Genomic DNA, 12,007 nt, shown 5'->3' on the forward strand with positions numbered 1-12,007 from the left:
GCCAGATACTTGATTTTCTATTCCTTATTGTAACTAAGGATATCCACATGATCTAGTTGTAACCGTTCGGTAGTCTGCTGGGGAATTTCCGGGTTAAGGTTTCTCTCCCTGATAAAAAGTGAATGAGTACGAGAAGAGTGGCTTTCTTCTTCTACCTTGACATGCACCCTTCCCCCACTTCTTTCTATACATGCAGTCATGTGACTATGAGGGAAAAGCGAAGAGAGTCTTAAGGATTTCTACCCCACAGCTGGCAATTATGGAGCTGCTGAAATAACTTGAAATTGGTTACTTAATTATGACTTGTCACTTTTAGTTGGTTTCCTCTTACCTGTATGTAAATGCTTCCTTAGTGATGGAGGATAGAACCTCATTGCCAGGGACAGGATGTGTATGGGTTGAAGAGTCATGGACTGAGGATGGGGAAGGGTGATTTACCCAAAGGTGCTGTTATTAAAAGAAAGCAGAATATTACTCAGTCATGAAAAAGGATGAAATAATGCTGTTTGCAGTGACATGGGTGGACCCAGAGATTGTCATACTGAGTGAAGTAAGTCAGACAGAGAAGAACAAATACCATGATATTGGTTATATGTGGAACCTAAAAAAGTGGTACAAATGAACTTATTTACAAAACAGAAATAGAGTCTCAGATGTAGAAAACAAACTTATAGTTACCTAGGGGGAAAGCGAGGGAGGGATAAATTGGAGATTGGGATTGCCATATTCACACTACTATGTATAAAATAGATAACTAATAAGGACCTACTGCACAGCACAGGGAACTCTAAGACTCAATATGCTGTAATGACCTATATGGGAAAAGAATCTAAAAAAGAGTGGATATATGTGTATGTATAGCTGATTCACTTTGCTGTGCAGCAGAAACTAACACAAAATTATAAATCAACTATACTCCAATAAAAACTAATTAAAAAATACAAGAATGTGAAAAAGGAATCTTGGACAAAAACAAGAGAAGTCCATCTTATATGGGCATCAAAAACACTCCATACGTTCTAGATGGATCTAAAGTAAAAATGCAGATGTTAGGTGTTGTTTCTAGAGAAAACTAAGTGCTAAACTCTACTGTTCTGCTTTCCTAAGCCCTGCTAATGTCTCCTTTCTCCTCTTCTCCTAAGATGCTAGTCACTTTTAAATTAGAAATCTATGTGGAGTAGGAAGATAAGTTGACTTGAGCTAGAGTCAAATGAAACTGTCAAAAGAAGAATGCCAGTCACTTTAAGCTGCTGTCTGAAGTCTGCCCGCCTGTCTCTTTCCTGTAGTCTCTGTAAGACAGCTCTTGTTAAAGGTGTATGTCATGTCAGTCAAACACCACAGGAGCTGTTTGGAGTTTGAGGTATTGACAATAGGTATTTGCTTTTGTCTCACATAATCCCATCTCAAAGGTGTGTGGTAGGTACAGATAACTCTTAAAAGAAAGGGGACAAAAATGATGGATGAAAAATCATAGATGGTAGCCGGTACTATTATTCCCTGATTTATCAAATGGATACTACATTTAACAATATTTTTTCCCTTTATTTGAGCACGTGATTATTTTCATGATGGATTTTATAAAAATAGTAGCTTAGTAGAAAAATGCATGGCTTGCCTAAGCCTGAATTCAATAAAAGGTACTGAAAGTCTGTTAATTTTAGGGTATAATTTAAGTCCCTGTGAAGGATAATATAAAAATTAGAAGACCCAAGATTCCTGCCTTTAAGTGATTTACAATGTGGATGGAGGGTGAGGAAGAGGAAGGCAAGGTAATTATATAATTATAATTCAAGGAAATTAATTAAGCAACAGAGTAGAGCTACAAAATATAGGTGTTCTGAATTGACATCTTGTTATGGGCTCAGGGAAGCATCAAAATGAAGATGATAGTTAATATGATATTGTTTTCCAGGATGGTGAAAATGAATTTTATGTTCAGATAGGAACATTTGTGTGTTAGGCTTAGACCTTTAGTAAAGTAGAAAATATTACCTTTATTAATTTTTGGAAAATTAATACCTGGAAAACATTTACCTTTATTAACTCAGATTCATCTCGAAGATGAAGTGTTTTATCAGTGACAATATTAGCCTGGAATATTTATGTTTCTTTTTTATCTAGTGAAGTAATTAAATTATTACATAACTGTATGTAAGTACCAGACTTTAAATACAAAAGGGTTACAGAGCGGTAGGCACTTTCATAATTGATTATGATATGAATACTAGCAACTTGTTTTTATAGGGAAGCTCTAAAAACAGGAATCATTCATGTTCTCATAAGATTGTATTTATTACTTTTCACTTCTGCCTCATTTAAAAAATGATTTTAGACACAAAAATAAAGTATATCAATGTTTCTTAAGAATAAATTTAATTGCTTGATATATATGAATTAAAAATATTAAAATATTCTACAAAATGCAAAGTATTAAGTCATGAAATACACTAAAAGCAAGTAGAAAAAAGAGGCATATTTTATTGGATTTATTTTTCTTAGCTCTGTTTGCAGTTTTAAATTGAGACTTTATTGAGTATTCACTCAGCAGACCTCCATGTTGTGCTTTGTGGTATCAGGAACAGTGCAAGGCTGAGAAAACAAAGCAGCGAGTACTGGTCCCTTGAGGACCAAATAATCTATTGATAAATAAACAATACATATTGACTGAAGGAATTAATTCAGCACTGAGTTATCCTAAGGGTGATCATGGGATAAATTTAAGTGAATTCATAATTGCTTTGAGTTCTTTTCTTTTCTTTTTTCTTTTTTTTGGAAGGATGGTAGTCCGTGCATAAATGTACAGGTAAAAGGGAGAGCTCATTTTTCTCAAAAGGCAACAGTGTTTCAGGTTTTTTTTTAATACTCTTATAAAAGAAAGAAACAAAACCAACAACCTGAAGCTGATTAGCAGACCAAAGAGAGAAGATAAAGCATATACCAATTTTAGGAATATTTTTGAGACCTGTTTTTCAAAAGCTAGAAAAGTAAAAAAAGAAAAAAAGCCACCTAACTAGTCTGCTTTGAAAATTTCTTTATTTATTATCTCTTCCTTAGCGTATTTTCTTTCCTTTCCCTCAGATACACTGAATGATAGCCTTCACTCAGATATGGCTGAGGAGAGAAGGGCTAAGGTTAGCTCAGACAGTAATTGAAAAATGTAAACAGGGCAATGAGAGACCTCTATATTCCCAGATCACACACTTAATCAGTGAGTGCTTCTTACTTTGTGCCAGACACTACGTTTGATGTCCACACACACACACACACACACACACACACACACACAGATACAGAAGACAGACACAGTTCTCTTCTTATAGCTGGTACAGGTAGAAGAAAGAGAGCTATTAAACACATAAAATAATTTCAAATATTAATAAGGGTTATAAGGAAACATCACTAAAGTGTGTGAGAAAATAATGGAGTATCATTTTATATAGGGCTCCAGGGCAACCTCTCTGAGGAAATGATATGTCCATTGCAAGCTGAAGGATGAGAAAAAAATAGTCACACACACTTCAGGGGAAGTGCTTTCATTAGAGGGACCAGCAAATGCAAAGGCAGCTGTGGTCCAAATAGTGCTTTGTATGATGTAGACAATGATGAGGCTTCCTCAAGACATTGCTGGATAATTACTATAATAATCATGTGAAGAAACCAAATATGAGTTAAGTCCCTTATACTTTCAATATATACCCCATACAATTTTATACTGCAGCCTGACAAAGACTCTGAGGTGGAAAAGATGTTTGCACCTTTACGGCAGTAAAACTTGCCTCATGATCCTGGAGTCAGTTCAACACAATGGGGAGATACACAGGAATCAGAGTCATGTAGGGTTTGTTTTTTTGCCCCCAGCAGTTCCATGTCAGAACAGACAATATATTTCTTTCCGCCTTACCCTCAAGGTTGCATAATGGCTGCAATATCTTCTTGTATAACATATTTATGCAATTTATTTCAGAAGCAAGAAATAACTTCTGAAAAATAATAGTTGAGGAAATGAACTTTCTTTACTGTTTAAGTTCTTTTCCCTCCCCTTCCTCTCTCCCCACTCCCACTTTCCCTTTCTCCTCCTCCTCCTCCTCTTCCTTCTCCCCTTTCTTCAATTCAGGAAGGACGTAATTTCCCAGAAGCCCTCCAGTGGACTTCATCTTATGCTCATTGGCTAGAACTGATCACTCTATCTACACGTGGCAGGGATCACTTCCTCTTATATCAAGGGATACCCATCTAAACTCAATACCTCCAAGACTTACCATTATTTTTATAGGAAGATAAGAGGAATACTGTCTGCTAGATTCTTATGGGCTTAGAAAGGAGTCTGGAGCAACTAGAAGCCTCTAAGAGGTATTCCTAAGGCAAGTCACACCATCTATGTGTTTTAATGAGATACCTCTGAGTACTGACTGGTGACTCCACAGAAGGCACAGAAGTGGTAGACAACGAGACAAGTTAAGATGCATTTTCTGAAGTTCAGTGAGAATTAAAAGTTACCTACACTAGGGCTATAACAGAAGAAATGAGGAAAAGAGGTAATATAATCCAGGAAGATAGAGCAAATATACAACTCCGTTCATTCTGCATTTCTGTCTTTTGAATTGGACATGAATACACACTGCCAAGCTCTATTATTAGGGAAGAGAAGAGAGAGATGGCTATTATTTTTTCCTTTATTTTCTATGTTATGAAATGAGATGCTATAGAAACAAATCAAATCAAATCAAATCAAAGCAAGACAAGTTACTTTCCCTTTGCATCAGAGAGAGTTTTGAAGTTTCTAAGAAAAATTTTCTGAATCGTTGACCTAACTGAAGGCCAGGATTTATCACCAAGTCTTCTGACTTGCTTGTTGACGTATCTTTTTTTTCTTTTTTTCAAAATTTGTTTATTTATTTATTGGCCGCATTGGGTCTTCATTGCTATACATGGGCTTTCTCTAGTTGTGGCCAGCAATGGCTGTTCTTCATTGTGGTGCACAGGCTCCTCATCATGGGGGCTTCTCTTGTTGTGGAGCATGGGCTCTAGGCACTTGGGCTTCAGTAGTTGTGGCACGTGGGCTCTGTAGTTGTGGTTCGAGGGCTCTAGAGCACAGGCTCAGTACTTGTGGCGCACAGGCTCAGTTGCTCCACGGCATGTGGGATCTTCCTGGAGCAGGGATCGAACCCGTGATCCCTGCATTGGCAAGCAGATTCTTAACCACTGCACCACCTAGGAAGTCCCCTGTATCTTTTCTTGATCCTTTGCCTTGCCCATTGCTCTCCCTTGCCATGTGGCACCTCACAGCTCCAATCAGACTCCCCCTTCAGTTTCTAGAGGTCAAGTAGTTGAAACACTAGCTGTACCTGTTGTGACATTGTGTGTGAAAGTACCAGTTCCTCAGGGAGCATGTGCCTGCTACCGTCCCACTGACTTTATAGGGATAAGAGAATTTGTGTGTCTGTAAAAATGGCAGTATGCTGCAGGTCTGTGCTCTCTGTGTTTAAAGTCCATGTCAAGTGTGCTGAATTTACTGACAAAGCCCACAGTGTTCTTCCTGATGGGAATACAGAAATTTGAGAGCTACAGATGGACAAGCTGTGGTTGGTTCTGCCTAACACATGAGCAGCAGAATTGCCTCTGAGTACACCTTCGTAACCTTTAGAGTTGATGGTGAAAAAAACCTTGCTTTCAGCTATTAAGTTGAAGCCTGAACCATTAGCACTGCAAGCGTTTTATTAAATGGCATTTACTGGGAAGAGTGAAATACATGTGTGGGTATGTAACTCTTCTAGGGTTACTTCTTTAACTACTATTTGTAAAAATAGTGAGGATGTTTTAATGCTGCCTTTTCGAAGATATAAGAAACAATAAAGATCTTCAAAGCTGGATAAAGTTTCCAGAGAGCACTCAGAATGGTCCTCTGGTCAAAATGCAACTCTAGAACTATTTCAGAGTAATAGAATTTTGCTTATCCTTATGGATAAGATTTTAAATGGTGTTGTCAGCCTTTTTAAAATTTTAGCCTATCTAGTTGGTATAAAGTGGTGTCTAGTTGTGGATTAAATTTTCATTTCTCTGAGGAATAATGGTGTTGAGTCCTTTTTATGTGCTTAATAACCATTCATATATATGCTTTTGTAAACTATCTACTCTTGTCTTTTTGCTCATTTTTATTGTAATTGTTAAAAGTGTATAATTCGTAAGATATTTTTATGTATTCTGAATACAAGTTCTTCACCAGATATGTGCAGTGAGTGGATTTTCTCTCTGGTTCTGGTTTGCTATCTTAATAGTGTCTTTGGATGAAAAGTATTTTAAAATTTTAAGTCCAATTTATTCATTTTTTCCTTTATGATTAGTAAACTCATGGAATTCAACATTTCAATTAGTTGATCTAGTTCTACCTCTATTTATTTATCAGACTAAAATTTCAAATTGTGTATAATTCACCTAACTAGAGGTCTTTATTAGCCAAAATTTTAATGATTCTTCAGTAACTGGAAAAAGTCAAACATTATTTTTTTTAGCATCATGGTAGCTTAAATTCATGTGAAGCCATTTTTGAACTGCAAACATAGCAATGCTATATAAAATACAACCAAAACATTCATTTCCCTGTTCATTTAAAAGAACAGAAGGGAAATTCTTGTCTACCAAGGGGGGGAAAAATAACAAAGGTGAACCTCAAAGCCAGAACAGTAAGAATGCAAGTTGGTGCCGTAATAGCTGAGCAAAGTGTTAGCGATGAGTACGTAAGGGACAGAGATAAGGGCTTTAACAGCTAGAGGCTTGCCACTGAAGCCCTTGCAGGAGTGGGTGATATGGCCCAGGGTCCATGCAAGGTCATAAGATGGAACCAAACATCTGTACAAATTTGAAAATGCTCTGTAAAATGGGGATTAGAAAATTCTACCTCTCTGAAGCTTGCTTCTGTTTGGAACTCTGATTGGAAAAAATTCCCACAAGAAAAAAAAAGTGAAAGAACCTAAAGCTTGAACCATGCAAAGCCTTATTGAAATCCAAGCTGAGAAATTAGCATACAAATTGGCTCTCTACTGAGATGTTCCTGGACGTTTGGTGCAAGTAAATGCAGAATGTCTCTGTAGGAAAGACTTGCACCAATCAAAGTAAACAGTACTTGCCATCCCTAACAAAAACAACAACAGCCAAAATGAAAGAAAGCAAACAAAAAATTATTGCAGATTATATCACACAAAAAATTTATCAACTACATTAGGAAATGTTCCACAGGAGAAAGAATAAATGGACATACAAACAAGAGTTACATTTTCTCAAGACTAAGAACTTGAAACAGTAGAAAAATATGAATAAGTATAGATTGTGTTTTAAATGATAAAACATTTAAAGAACATATAACTCACACACAAAAACTATAATAAAACAATAGTACACTATAAAAAAGGGCAGATTTGAAAAAGAAAAAATCTAGAAATGCTATATGCAGTTTAAAAAGATTACCAGATTATTCTGAAGAGTCTATTAGTGGAATAAAAGAAAGTGATTAAGAAATGGAAAATACAAGGAAGAGATTAAGCAAGTGGGTAGAATAATAAATTCCAACATGTGTCTATTAGATTTTCCAGAAGATAAGCATAGAAGATGGAGAAAAGCCAATACTCAGACATAATACCTGAGACTTTTCATGAATTGTTGAAAGTCAAGAATCCCAGGATAGAGAAGTACATCAAATCTAAAGCACTGTGTTTAAAGACTGCACGTATTATTGGAAATTTGAAAAACACCAAAGACAACAGAAAATTGTAAGGACTAGTAGAAAGAAAAGATGACTTACATACAAACAAAGGTCTTAGACTAAATGCAAATTTCTCTCTTAGAAAACTAACATGGGCAGGACACAAAGGAGTAGTATATTTAAACTAAAGAGAGGAAATAACTGTTAGTTGTTAGTATGGAAATTGTAATTCTGCAAAGCTGTCATTTAGGAGAGAAAAGAAGTAAAGATATACCAAACAAAACTTAAGACAATTTACTGTGTACTCTTTCTCAATGAAATAAGCACTAAAAAATGTACTCCCATAAAAAGGAAAACAAGTAGAGAAGGCAGGACACTGATAGTGATTCTGGCTAACTACAAATCAGTTATGCTTGTTAAATTTTCAGAACAACCACTTACGAACAGAAATACTAAGTATATTTTCCAAATCAATAGAGGGAAAAGAAAGGAATAAGGAAAGTTGATTAATGGAATATAAGGCAGGAAGGGGGGAAATAAGCAAAGAAAAATCATAGAAAAGAGAAAGCATAAAATTTATAACTAAATTATGTATATCTATATTTACCCAAATATATCAAAAATCTTGGAAACAAACAGATGCAATGCACTTTTAAAAACAGAAATTGTCAGATAAATAAAAAGCCCCAAATATCATTTTTGTAACTCAAGCTATTTTATATGATTTATGGTTACCTATATATATGCTAAAATATAAAGAGACATGGTTTGGAGGGAGACACATGGTCTTCCAATTATTAATTACATCTGAGGAGAAGAGCTGCTTCAAATAACTCTGTGATATTTTATTTCCTAAAAAAATGTTAAATCAAATATGGCAAATATTAACATTTTTAATCCAGATGGTGTGTACATGAGCATCTTTCATATACTTGAAATAATTTAGAAACAAAAAGAGGAAAGGAATCGCAAACTCACATCAAAGATTTTTTTCAACATAAACCAGTTTGTAGGACATGGTCCTTCATCAGTACACATTGAACCAAACATTTATTTTCTCTGAAGTCTATAATTCCTGCGTCTGTAGGGCCAGAGTTCCAGATTTTGTGAGTTTATGTTATTGATATTTTTACCATGGTGAGCCTGAGTCATGAAAAACTGTCAGTCATTAGAGAAATATTCTGTGTCCATTGTATTTTTACTTCAATGGAAAATTGAACTAATATATTTTAGGAAAATCTTTGACAAGAGTTCGAAGAAAATGATTTTTCCTGTTAATCTGGAATTAAGTAGAAATTAAATTAACCATAGCTTTGTATACCTTGAAGAGTCAAGCTTTTGCAAATTTTTCTGTGAATATAAGTAGATTAGATACGTATTATTCTTTCTCTCATGCAATGTATTCAAAAAATCCCTATTAAATGCAATGTTATGATACGATATATAGAAGAGAACATATTCTTTTCTGTAAGTTGAAGTGCCCAATTCACATTTGCTACTTTTTAATTTCTTTTCAGTCCAAGGAATTTTCAGTGTGACAGTGATTTCATATTTTTAATGACAATATGATTTATTTATTGAGCACCTACTATTCGCTGGAAAAAATACACATAATCTAATCATTTTAATACTCTAACCAAGAAATGCCTGCCTTTAACTATGAGAGAACTGAGTTCCAAAAATCTTCAGTCAATTATCAGTGTTCTATATATAACTGATATCATTTGAAGCCGAGACTGAGATCAGGCTCTGTCCACCGAATTATACTTTTGCACAAAGACCATTGACAAGCAAGTTCCACTGCATATCTTCATTAGATAAAGTATCTCCATGACCAACAAAGCTGTGGGATGTATTTTCTTATGATCAACTTAACTGTTCTTAAATTTTTTTGTTGGGGTGGTATTTGAGCAAACATTCTGTCAATTGAGACTAATAATTTTCCATGTTCTGCATGGCAGGTCACATAAGAGTGATGATTCCTTATACTACACATTTGGTCTCGACTCTGCAGACTAGTTTTCAGCAACAGTCTACATCAAGAAAGTTAAGTGCTGGGAAAATAAACTGATAAACACCCCCTACTCAATAACAACAAAAAAGAACTCCACCTTGATGATGTAGGAAGTGCTGGAAACATTCCCTATTCACTAAGGAAAAAGAAATTCTAATATAAAAGAGTAGGCTGCCCAATGAGTCCCTGGGATGAAATCCAGAAACAGGAGGAGGGAGAGAAAGATATTGGACATGTATACATCATTACTGGTTACAGGTTCAGCTAGGGCTGGACATGGACCCTCCTAGTCTCACCGCTCCTCTTTCCACTTGTTTTTGTCATTTCATTAGCGTCAAAACGTGTTTATCATTGCAGAAACGTTCAAAGGAGTTTGGATTTGGAATATGGAAGAAGTCTGGGATGAGGATACGGGGTTTCGAAGAGATTACATAGAGGTGTAAAGTAAAGTTGTGGAAAGGAGAAGGCCACGAAAGAAAAACTGAAAAGTAGACTGAGAAGAGTTGACATAGGAAGGCGTCGGAGTACAGTCTGCATTATTTCTTTTTCTTTTTTTTTCTCTTTTTTAAAAAAAAACTTTTATTTTATATTAGAGTATAGCTGATTAACAATGTTGTGATTGTTTCAGGTGCACAGAAAAGGGACTCAGCCATACATATACATGTATCCATTCTCCCGAAATTCCCCTCCCATCCAGGCTGCCATATAACATTGAGCAGAGTTCCCTGTGCTATACAGTAGGTCCTTGTTGGTTATCCATTTTAAATATAGCAGTGTGTACACGTCCATCTCAGACTCCCTGACTGTCCCCTCCCCGCATCTTTTCCCTCTGGTAACCATAAGTTCGTCCTCTAAGTCTGTGAGTCTTAAACCATAGATTCTCTTAACGGAGGGCGAGTCATTCTCAGAAGTACAATTTTGTAATTAGAGTGAAGAGGAATGGATTGGATAGGCAGAGATGGCAGTTTTCCTCTGTTCTATTATTTGATTTCCATGTGATGTGGCTATAGGAAGAAAATACACTTGCTTCCATGTTGTTTCCAGGTGACTCGACAGAGTTTTCCCTGTGAATTAATACACTGGCATTCTCTGTATGTATGTGTTTACACACATACACCCACACACTGCATTATTCCTGATCAAGAAATGGGTGCTGCTTCCTTCTTGTGTTGGGGATGCTTCAAAGGGTGATCTGTCCTTGAAAGGGAAGAGCTTCTATTGCATCTTGGGACAAGGTTCTTCTTAGTATTTTCTGAAATGGTAGCTTATGAATTAGTGAAAAAACAGTGCTAGCTGCTATAAATCTTTGGGGCCTAACACAATAGAAGTTTCTTTCTCTCTCCTCTAAAGTCCAAAACTGGTATTCACAATTGATGAGTGGGTCTTTTTTTTGAGCAGCGATGAAGGTATCTAATCTCCTTCCATCTTGTGGTTTTGCCTTTTTCAACTCCTGGCTTTTAGGACCACTCTGCTCTCTGCCTCACATCAGGGGATGGAGGATGGAGATCATGCATGAGACTTATGACCAGACTTGAAAGTGGTATACACTACTTCCATCCTGTCCACACCTGACTGTAAGTTTACTGTGTGCTTTGCAAGAAGAAAAATCTGTCTTGGAAGAATCTGCCAAATTCAGGGAAATCTTTCAAGTAAGTATTCCTGTGTTCTCACTGATGTCTGACTTTCTACTCTAAAGCATCTTTCAATTGGTTCTTATCTCTGTTGACATATAAATTACAGAAGTAGGAATTTGGGACATTGATGGATATCTAGTCTTTATTATAAATTGTTGCTTTTTAATCTGTGAGTCATAACCCATTAGCAGGTTTTGACATCAATTTAATAAGTCAAGTTGTGATCTGCTTTTAACAAAGATGAAAAATAACAGAATAGAATAAAAAATGTCTCAGTGCATTACATAGAGGTACAGGTAAGTATTTTTGTAAACGTTTTCTTTCAATTGTATATATACATATATAAATATTTTCTTTATTTTATTTAAAATTTTTTCTAATTTTATAAGTATTAAATACATACATTACACTATGCAGTATATAATTACATATATCATATATAAAATACACACTAATATGTAATTAAAACAAAAGTTATATGCTGTCTATCTATACATGTATATGTGGATTATTGTCTGCTGTAATATGTTTTCTTCCTAAGGTTGCATAAAAGATGTAAAATAATATTGTAACTAGGTTTGAAAACATACCTTTTCATACAAAGGTAGGACTTAAATGTGGACTTGGGGAATAAAACAAACCTATCCTATTTCACAATTTTGC

This window comes from Hippopotamus amphibius, chromosome 11 (assembly GCF_030028045.1).
Source record: "Hippopotamus amphibius kiboko isolate mHipAmp2 chromosome 11, mHipAmp2.hap2, whole genome shotgun sequence".
NCBI lineage: Eukaryota > Metazoa > Chordata > Mammalia > Artiodactyla > Hippopotamidae > Hippopotamus > Hippopotamus amphibius.